Source organism: Panthera leo, chromosome C2 (genome assembly GCF_018350215.1).
Source record: "Panthera leo isolate Ple1 chromosome C2, P.leo_Ple1_pat1.1, whole genome shotgun sequence".
Taxonomy (NCBI): domain Eukaryota; kingdom Metazoa; phylum Chordata; class Mammalia; order Carnivora; family Felidae; genus Panthera; species Panthera leo.
The window spans coordinates 52,095,063-52,106,099 of NC_056687.1; the positions used below are offsets into that span (position 1 = coordinate 52,095,063).

The 11,037-nt window shown below is 36.6% G+C and overlaps 1 pseudogene; it reads right to left on the reverse strand.

Moving 5' to 3' along the window:
- Positions 1–8,173: 8,173 nt before the first annotated feature.
- Positions 8,174–9,079, reverse strand: LOC122229264 (annotated as a pseudogene).
- Between the last annotated feature and the right edge of the window lie 1,958 nt (positions 9,080–11,037).

The following is an 11,037-nucleotide window of genomic DNA, read 5'->3' on the forward strand; positions in this document are numbered from 1 at the left end:
ACCAATAACTAATGGTTTAATCAATTGTGGCTATGTAGTGAAGCCTCCATAAAGACCCAAAAGGATGGAATTCAGAGAACATTTGGAGATTTGGGGAGAATGGTGCACTGCCTTTTTCTCATACCTTGTCCTACTCACCTCTCCTACCTGGCTATTCCTGAGTCATGTCCTTTCATAATAAACCAGTGATCTTGTAAGTAATATATTTTTCTGAGCTCTATGAATCACTCTAGCAAATTAATTGAACCCAGTGGGGAAGCCCTGGAACTTCCAACCTATAACCTATTTGTTCAGAAGCCCAGGTGACAACCTGGACTTGCAATAGACATATAAAGTGGGAGAGTGGGGTGCAGTCTTATAGAACTGAACTCCTAATCTGTAAAATATGATTCTATCTTTGGATGGATAGTGTCAGAATTGAGCTGAACTGTGGGACACCCAGCTAGTGTCCCATAGATTGCCTGGTGGTGTGGGGTAGTCCTCTCTCCTTGCCCCTGCCAAACACACACACACACTGTAACTGCTGACCAGAAACATTTTATTAACCCCCTAACTTTGCCCATCTTTATAAATTGTTTTGTCTATTCCAGGATATTTAATTCCATATAAATTTTAAAATACACCTGTCAAAAATGGCTCGCATTTTAGTCTTTTATTTCTTCTTTTTCAATCTATATGCCTTTTATTTATTTATTTATTTTTGACTTATTAAAATTTCTAGGACCTCCAATAGAGAGGTTGCCATCCTTGCCTAGCTCCCAATCTTAGGGAGAAAATAACTAAGTATGATACTAGCTACAGAATTTCCAGTAGAGTCCTTTATCCAGTTAAGAAAATTCCTTTTGATTCTCAGCTTGCCAAAAGTTTGTATCTTGAATAGATATGATTTTGTCAAATGCTTTTTTAAATGTATTATGCTTTTTATATATTGCTGATTTAAATTTGCAACTATTTTGTAAAAGATGTTTGTATCTATGTTCATGATGGACATTGATTTATAACATTTTTCTTGAAACACCTTTGTCTAGTTTTGATATCGGTGCAATACAGTTCTCATAAAATAAACTAAAATATACTTCCCTATTTTCTGAAATAATTTATGTAAGATTGGTATGATTTCTTTCTAAATTTTTTTTAAGAATCACTAGTAAAATCTGCCCAGCCTGAGATTTTTTTTTAACAGGGAAGTTTTCAATTATGAATAAAATACTTGATACACTACAGATACTCAAAAATTTTAGTTCTTCTCCTGTCAGTTTTGTAATTTTTATCTTCTAAGGAATGTTTCCTGCTCAAATAGTCATCAAATTTGTTAAATAAAGTTTTCAATATCATATATTTGTTGCTCTTTTAAGTTTTGAAGGCCTGTATAAGCATCCTCTCTTTTGTTCTTGATACTAATAATATAAACTCTTTTTATTATGATCAGTCTTTTTAGGAAATGAATGGTGAACTGTAATCTGTGGACAAATCTGTCTCATTATTGTTTTTGTATAACCCACAAGCTAAAAATGGCTTTTACACTTCTAAATTTTGAAAAAAAATCAAAAGTTCAAAACTATTCCATGATACTGCAAAATTATATGAAATTCAAATTTCACTATCAACGAGCAGTTTTCTTGGAATACACCTGTGCATATTCATTTACAAATAGTCTAAACTTGCTTTTATGGGAAGTCAGCAGAGATGACCATTTGTAATGGAGACCTTAATGCCAGTAAACATTAAGGTATTTAACATTTGGCCTGTTATAAAAAATGTTTGCTTACACCAGTTTAGAATGTTATCAATTTTATTGTTATTTTCAGAGAACCAGATTTTGCTTTGATTGATTTTTCTCTATTACACTTCTATTTTCTGTTTCACTAGTTTCTGCAATTATCTTTTTTATCTCTTTCTACATGATCTGGGTTTAATTTTCTCCTCCTTTTCTACCTTTGCAGGGTGGAATAATTGATCATTGACTTTAGATCTTTCTTGTTTCTTAACATAAGCATTTAAAAATATAGACTACACTCTAAGGAGAGATAAGCTGCCATCCATAAATTTGGATATGCTGTATTTTCATTTTTATTCAATTTAAAATATTTCTTAATTATTCAAAGAAAAAGAAGATAAAAGAGAGGAACCTACTCTATCATATATGGGCATATGGCAAAGTTATAGTCATAAAAAAGGAGTGGAATTAACCAATCAATAATAAATTTGACTATCATTCAGTTAGGGACAGATTAGATTAAGTCAATGGCATATTAAAATCTATTGTTGATAATAAATTGCTCTAATATCGGTGGCTTTAAGTAACAAACATTCATTGTCTCACAGTTTCTAAGTGTCAGGAATCCAATTTAGCTGCATCCTTTCAGTCAAGGTCTCTCATAAAGCTACATATAAGGTTCTGGCCAGGGCTACAGTCATCTTAAGACTCCACTGGGGATCAATCTGCTCCTATGCTCATTCATTTGGTCATGGGCAGGCTTCAGATCCACTTCAAGCTCATTATTGTGGCTGTTGACAATGCTCAAGTCCTATTTGCTGTTGGCTAGAGATTTCAGTCCTTTGTTATGTAGCCCTCTCCATAGGGCAGCTCACAACATGGCACCTTGTTGTCCCGGAGTGAGAGAACAGAGAAGGAGAGGGCAAAAAAGAAGTCACAGTCTTTTGTAACCTAACCTTGGAAGTGACATCCCATCACTGGCCATAATCTGTTGATTGGAAGCAAGTCACTCAGTACAACTCACTCTTAATTGAAAGAGATTACTCAAACAGATGAGCACCAAGAAGCAAGGTCATTAGAGGTCATTAGGAAGGCTGCCTACCGAACGAAGATGGTGTTAAAAGACTGGCTTGTTGTATTGAGAAGAGTAAAACTAGATCTCTACCTAACATCACATAAAAAGATGAAATCCATATAAATTAATAATCTACAATTTGAAAGATATTATAACAAAATAGTATAAAATGTAGATTTAGGTATTGGAAAGAATTTTTTAAATAAAAGTTCAAAAACAAACTATAAAGAAAGTGCTTCATTACATCAAAATAAGGGATTCTGTAAGATAAAAGATATGATGAAAAAATTAATTACAAAAAGAACAAATGGAGGAAGATATTTTTAAATTCTAAACTTCAAGCAATTAGTATCTAAAATATCCTGCAAACTTATCTAAATCAACAAAATCAGGGGCACCTGGGTGGCTCAGTCAGTTAAGCATCTGACTTCGGCTCGGGTCATGATCTCATGGTTTGTGGGTTTGAGCCCCGTGTTGGGCTCTGTACAGACAGCTCAGAGCCTGGAACCTGCTTTGGATTCTGTGTCTGCCTCTCTCTCCCCCTCCCCTGCTCACACTCTGTCCCTGTCTCTCAAAAATAAATGTTTAAAAATTTAAAAATAAATACATAAACAAACAAAAATCACAGAATCACTCCAAAAGAACATATGCAAAAAAGATAAGAAGATGCAATTTAAAAGATGAAACCCAAAGGTTGACAACACAGAAAAAAATTTCAAACTCATTACTTATCATTGAAATGCAAATTAAAAGAACAATGAAATAACATTTTAAGTCTCAGCCTTGCAAAAATAAGTACTCTGAATAATGCAGAAAGTGAAAAGGAAGTATGGGTATAGGGACCTTTCACAGTAGAAACAGTAATATCACAACCTGACAGTATTTAGCCAGATTAAGTATATGCATACCTTATCACATCAGCCATTCAATTCCTAGCTCTTTATATCTTAAAGAAAGTCTTATAAAATTCATTAAAGGGGAATTTATAAAAGGAATGTCATTGCAGGACTATTCAATTTAGCAGGTAGGTAGAGGTTATCTGGCATCCTTCATTGGGAGAATAAATATAAATATGAAAAATGCACCCTTGTGAAGATTGTGCAACAGTAAGATGGAACAGATTTAACATTCACATAGTCACACAGGGGGATCTTGTAAACACAGTACTGAGTGAAAATAATACTAATAAAAAGGAACAGAATGAAATAGCTAACATAATACCTTTTCTAATGCAGTATAATATTTTATTCCATGTATATACCATAATTGATTTAAAAACTAACATTTGTTGAATATTTAAATTGAGCATACCATATACAATCATTTTTGCCACATCACTATTTCTTAATGTTTATTCTGAGAAATGAGATTGGTGAATCAAAGATTAGAAAATTTGAAAGTATCTCTATGTACGCTGTCAAATTTTTCTAGAACTAAAGTTCCAATTTATGTTTCTATCAACTGTGCATGATAATACTGTCTCAACTATAAACACTTGGAATTTAATTCTAAAAATATATTTCCTAATATGAAACATAAATATTTTAATATACATTTCTTTGATTTTTAGTACAACTATTTTCCATAACTTGATTGACAACATATTATTTTTCTAATTGAAATTTTTAAAAATGTATTGAGGTAAAACAGATATAAAACAGATATATGATATCTGCATATATTCAATATGTACAGTTTGATGCATTTGGAAATATACAAGCAGCCATGATGCCATCACTACAATCTAGGAATAGACATATCCAACACTTCCAGAGTTTCCTTGTGTCCCTTTGCTTTGTTTGTTTTTTTTTTTTAAGATTTTTTTTTTTAGAACAGTTTTTTTTTTTTTTTAATATATGAAATTTACTGTCAAATTGGTTTCCATACAACACCCAGTGCTCATCCCAAAAGGTGCCCTCCTCAATACCCATCACCCACCCTGCCCTCCCTCCCACCCCCCATCAACCCTCAGTTTGTTCTCCTGAGAAACATAACAGAAACCCATGGGGGAGGGGAAGAAAAAAAAAAAAAAGAGGTTAGAGTAGAACAGTTTTAGGTTCATAGCAAAATTGAAAGGAAGATACAGAGATCTCCCATTTACACTCTTTCTCTACACATTAATAGCTTCCTCTACCACCCTTGATTTTTTGTTTGTTTGTTTGGTTTTTTGTGGTAAGAACAATTATCAGGAGATTTACCCTTTAAATTCTGAAGTACACAGTACCATAATGTTAACTATTATACAGCAGATCTCCAGAACTCATTCATCTCTCAAACCAAATTTTTATACCCAATGAACAAATGAACAACTCACTATTTTCCCTACGGGTCATGCTTCAGCTTCTGGCAACCACTATTGTATTCTCTGCTTCTAAGAGTTTTACTATTTAAGATACCTCATATAAGTGAAATCATGCAGTATTGGTCCTTCTGTGAATGACTTATTTCACTGAGCATAATGTCCTCCAGGTTCATCCATGTTGTCACAAATGCTGGGAGTTTCTTCCTTTGTAAAGCTGAATAATATTCAATTCTATGCATATACCATATATTCTTTACTCATTCATCTACCAATGGATACTTGTTTTTTTTCTGTATCTTGGCTATTATGAATAATGCTGTAGTGAACATGAGAGTGCAGATATCTCTTCGAGATCCTGATTTCAATTCTTTTTGATATGTACCTAGAAGTGGGATAGCTGGACCATATGGTAGTTCTACTTTGAGTTTTTGAGGAAACTCCCTACTGTTTTCCATAGCTGCTGAAACATTTTACATTCCCAAAAGTACACAAGGGTTCCAATTTCTTCACATCCTCACCCAGTGTCTTTTTAAAATGTGTAATAGCCATCCTAACAGGTGTGAGGTGATATTTCATTGTAGTCTTGATTTGCATTTTCCTGATAATAATGTCAAGCATCTTTTCGCATACCTGTTGGTCATTTATATATCTTTGGAAAAATGTCTTTTCAAGTCATTTGCCCATTTTTCAATTGGGTTATTTGGGGGGTTTTTTGCTATCAACTTGGATGAATTTCTTACATACTTAGGAAATCAACTCCTTACCAGATAGACAGTTTGCAAGTTTTCTTCCATTCTGTACATTTTCTTTTCATTCTTTTGATTGTTTCCATATTCGTGCAGAGGGTTTATGATTTGATGTAGTCTCACTTGAGTACTTTTACCTTTGTTGCCTGTGTGTTCTTATTGTTATATTCAAAACATCATTGCCAAGACCAACGTCAAAAAGCTTTTCCTCTACATTTACTTCTAGGAGTTTTATAGTTCAGGTCTGTGTTTAAGTCTTTAATTTTGAGTTGATTTTTGAGTATAGTATAAGGTAGGGATCCAATTCTTTTTTTTTTTTTTTTTTTTTTGCATGTGAATACCCAGTTTTCCCAGCACCATTTGTTGAAGAAACTATACTTTTCCTTTTCCCATTGTGTCTTCCTGCCACCTTTGTTAAAAGATCAGTGGGTTTATTCCTAGGCTCCCTATTCTGTTCAATCAATCCATATGTCTGTCTTTATTCATGTATTGTACTGTTGTGCTTAAAATAGCTTTGCAATATATTTGAAATCAGGAAGTGTGATGCCTCCAGCTTTGTTCTTCTTTCTCATAATCTCTGTGCCTATTCTGGGTCTTTGTGAATTTTAGAATTGTCTTTTCTATTACTGTCAACAATGTCATTGGGTTTTTAAAAAGATAGTATTGAATCTATCAATTGTTTTGGGTAGTATGGACATTTTAACAATACCAAGTCTTCCATTTCATCAACACAAAATATCTTTATGTATGTATGTATGTGTGTATATATATATATATATATATATATATATATATATATATATATACTTTGCTTTCTTTAATATGCTTTCTTTAATTTATTTTGGAAATGTTTATAATTCTCAGTGAACTTCATTACTTCCTTTGTTAAGTTTATTCTACAGTATTTTATTATTTGATGCTATGTAAGTGAGATTGTTTCTTAATTTCCCTGTCAGATGGTTTGTTGTTAATGTATAGAAATGCAACTGTTTTTTGCATGTTGACTTTGTATTGTATAATTTTGCTGAATCCATTTATTTGTTCTAATAATTTTTTATGTATGGAGTTTTCATATAAGTCATGTCACCTGCAAAAAGATAAGTCTTATTTCTGCCTTTCTGATTTGAATGCATTTTTTTTCTCACCTAGGACTTTTTCTTTCATAGGACTTCCACTACTTATCTTGAATGAAAGTGGTGAGAATTGACATCCTATTGTTATACCTGATCTTAGAGAAAAATTTTCAATTTTTTACTCTTGAGTATGATGTTAGCTGTGGGCTTATCAAATGTGGTCTTTATTATGTTGAGTTACATTCCTTTTATACCTAGTTTGTTGAGAGTTTTTGTCCGAATGAGTGTGTGAGTATTTTAAATGCTTTTTCTGCATCTAGTGAGATGATCTTGTAATTTTTATTCTTCATTCTATTAATGTGATCTATCACATTTATTGATTTACGTATGTTGAACCATCCTTGCATCCCAGAAATAAATCCCACTTATCATATTGTATGATATTCTTAATGTACTATTGAATTCAGTTTACTTGTATTTTGGTGAGGATTTTTGCATCCATATTCATCAATAATATTAGCCTATCATTTTCATTTCTTATAGTTTTCTTTGTTTGGCTTTGATATCAGAAATGCAGGACTTACAAAATAAGTTTGGAACTATCACCTCCTATTCAGTTTGGGGGAAGGGTAAATTCTTCGTTTTCATTATTTTTATTTTTTCCTCACACTGCTTTATTGCAAAATCTGGAAGGCAGGTGAACCAGTCCCATCCCTCTGCCCATCTGCGGGCAGAATGGAGCTGAAATGAAATCAGAAAACATTCAACAGACACGACTGGGCAATATTATAGAACCTCCTTAAACAGTGAACTCCTGATTTGCTGCCCAGAGAGCCCTAGCCCTGAGGTTGGGTGGCATGGGGTGAGGAGGGTCAAGCCTAAATATACTCCACTTTTGAGGACTTCTCAGGCACCCATGGGAGAACTAAAGTCTCTGGAAAGAAGTCGAGATTGAAGAGGGCCTGGGTCCCAGATTCCAGGTTTGGAAGGTTGAGTCTAGAGCCCTGATTTGGGAAGAAGTTTTGGTCTAGGAACCCAGACTATAGGGAAGATGGCTAAATTCTGGAGTCTAGGCTTGCAGTGGGGATTTGAATCATGGAAGCTCCATAAGATCCCAGGTTTGGGGGTCCTGGGTAAACAAGTACCAGTCTGGGTATGTTGGAGCATGGAGGCTGAATCCTGGAGCCCAGAAGGACCCCAACTGGGTCCCAAAGGTGGTTTGGAAAAGGAGCCTTAGTCCTGGAGCCCTGGTTTAAGAGGCTATGGACCCAGGAGTCCTGGTTCAAGGCCTGACGGGCCACACCCCTGGCACAGCACTTGGTCTCCAGCCACCCCACAAATCCTTGGCCCACCAGGGAGGTGGCACAGAGGGCACAGGAGATGGAGCTGTGGTGCCAGTGGTGGTCTTAGAAGGGCACATACTTGCCTCCACCCAGTCCTATGATGCTACATTTGCAGCTGCTGCACTTGGGTGCAAACACTTCTCCAAAACCGGCCACTCAGTAGGGATCATCATCCCTGGAAGCAAACTGCTGCTCTGCCATGCGCATGTGGCACCCTGTGCAGACCAGGCATTCTTGATGCCAGGGCTGATCACGGTATGTTATGCACCCTATGTCAATGACTGGCTGCAGAGGGTACGGTGAGGAGAAAGCTTGTTCTCCTGGCAGGGCACGCAGCAATGAGCATGCTTGCGAGGCACAGAGGAACAGGAGCCCAGCAGCTGCTCACAAACCACTGCACCAGAAGCAGTGCTCGGGCCCTGTCTGGCCTCTTCTGCATTCCAGCTTCCGGGACCCAGGCATGACGGCGTACCCTGCAGGTGAACTCCCGGGACAAGGCACTGCTGCAGCAGTCAATGCACAGCAGCTCACTGTACTGGCAAGAGAAGCTCTGGCACCCGCAGCAGCCCACCTGGATGTGGCGGTCTTGGTAGAACACCTCCCTTGAGTCGTGCCCCACATGCGGCTGGCACTCAACACAGGCGGCGGCAAAGGTGTTGTCGTAGCAGGGCACACAGTCGGGGCCATCATCCATCCGGATGTATTTGAGGCCATACAGGGATTCGCTGCATTTTGCACAAAGTCCTAGCTCATGGTGGCTATGAGTGAGCCCCCTAAGCCGGTGGCGGAGCCAGAAACCGCAGTTCCCTTGCGTTTTCTCCATTATGTTTTGTCAATTACGTCTAATTATTGATAGGGAAGGACTTACTATTGCCGTTTTGTTTATTGTATTCTGTCTGTTTTGCAGGGGCTTTGGGGGGAGTGGCTTAGAGGGCAGGGGGCTGACAAGAGTTAGAAAAGAGGTCAGGGAAAAACAAGAGTTAGGAAAAGGCTGAGCAAGAACCCACACTAGAGTCCGTGCCTTCAAGATCTGTGCTTTAGACTGGAGGTTGACAAACTGGAGTACCAGCCCACCACCAGTTTTTGTGTAGCTCTGGAGTAACAATGGTTTTGACACTTTTAAAAGGTAGAGGAAAAAATCAAAAGAATAAAATTTCCTAACATGTGAAAATTCTATGAAATTCACATTTCATGGTACGTAAGTTTTATTGGAACCAAGGCACACCCATTCATTTACATGTTGTCCATATACTTTCATGCTGAAGTAGCAGAACTGAGTAATTGGAAGGAGACCTTTTGGCCCATAAAGCCTTAAATTTTACGATCTGACCCTTTACAGAAAGTCTGCTGACTCTTTCTGTAGAGCTTTGCTGCTCAAAGTATGATCTACAGACCATGAGCAAGAAGTATCATATGGGAGCTGTTAGAAAGGCAGAATCTCAGGTCCCGCAAAAGAACTGCTGTATCCAAATCTGCATTTTACAATGATTTGTGTCCACATTCAATTGCACGGAGCATTGTTATATTAGTGTCCTGTTTTGGCAGATGGGTCAGTAAGTCTAGCAAGTAGGACATGGGTTGGATTAAGACTAGGAGACAGAGGAGGAAGGGACAGGGTCCACAGACATTTAAGGAATTGTCTGTCACTTGGGGGTGCACAGGAAGACACACATTCTTACCCCAGGCTTCTGAGATTCCTGCATATAAATATATGGATAATAGGAAGTCATATGCAAGTTAACATAAAAGTTTGCATTTCTTATTATTAAAGTATGCTTTGCCAAAGCTGATCAACAGGAAGATAATCAAATTAGCCAATATCCACCTTCCCATCTCCAGCCTCAATGTACGCACACACACAGGAAGAGTTTTCTGACAAGCAAGAATGCCATTTTTACTAGAAATTGGCCAGAAGCACTGCTATGGGGAAGTTTCTTAAGAGGTAGTAACTCAAATATTTTGCTAAAGCATTGTTACAAATGCTAGAATAGTCATGAATAAGATGGTACAGAGTACAGTCCTCCCTCAAAGATACTCTACAAGAAAATTCACCATTTGATGTTCCTTTCCTTTCCTTTCCTTTTCTTTCCTTTCCTTTCCTTCCCTTCCCTTCCTTTTCCCTTCTTTTCCTTTCCCTTCCCTTCCTTTCCTTTCTTTTTCTTTCTTTCTTTCTTTCTTTCTTTCTTTCTTTCTTTCTCTTATCTTTCTTAACGGGAACTTTTAAGATTTACTCTTTTAGCAACTCTCAAATACATGATACAATACTGTTAACTTTATTCACTATGTTAATACATTACATCTGCAGAATTTATTTATCTTATAACTGGAATTTTGTACCTTTTCATTACCTTCCCACATTTTGCCCACTCCCTACCCCACGTTCCTAGTAACCACATCTGTTCTGTTATCTATGAATTCATTTTTTAAGATTCCACATATAAGTAGGACCATATGGAATATATTTATATATTCAATTTATATTCAATTCAACATTTTCTTTACCAATTCATTCACTGCTGAACATTTAGGTTGTTTCCATGTCTTGGTTATTGAGAAAAATGCAATGAACATAGGGTGTAGCTTTCTAAGAGATAGTGGTCTCATTTCCTTCAGATATATACTCAGAAGTGAAATTGTTGGGTCGTATGGTGGGTTTATTTTTAATTTTTGAACGATCTCCATACTGTTTTCCACAGCGACTACACCACTTTACATTCCCAACAACAACACACAAGCTTCCCCTTTCTCCACATCCTGACCAACAGTTGTCATCTCTTGACT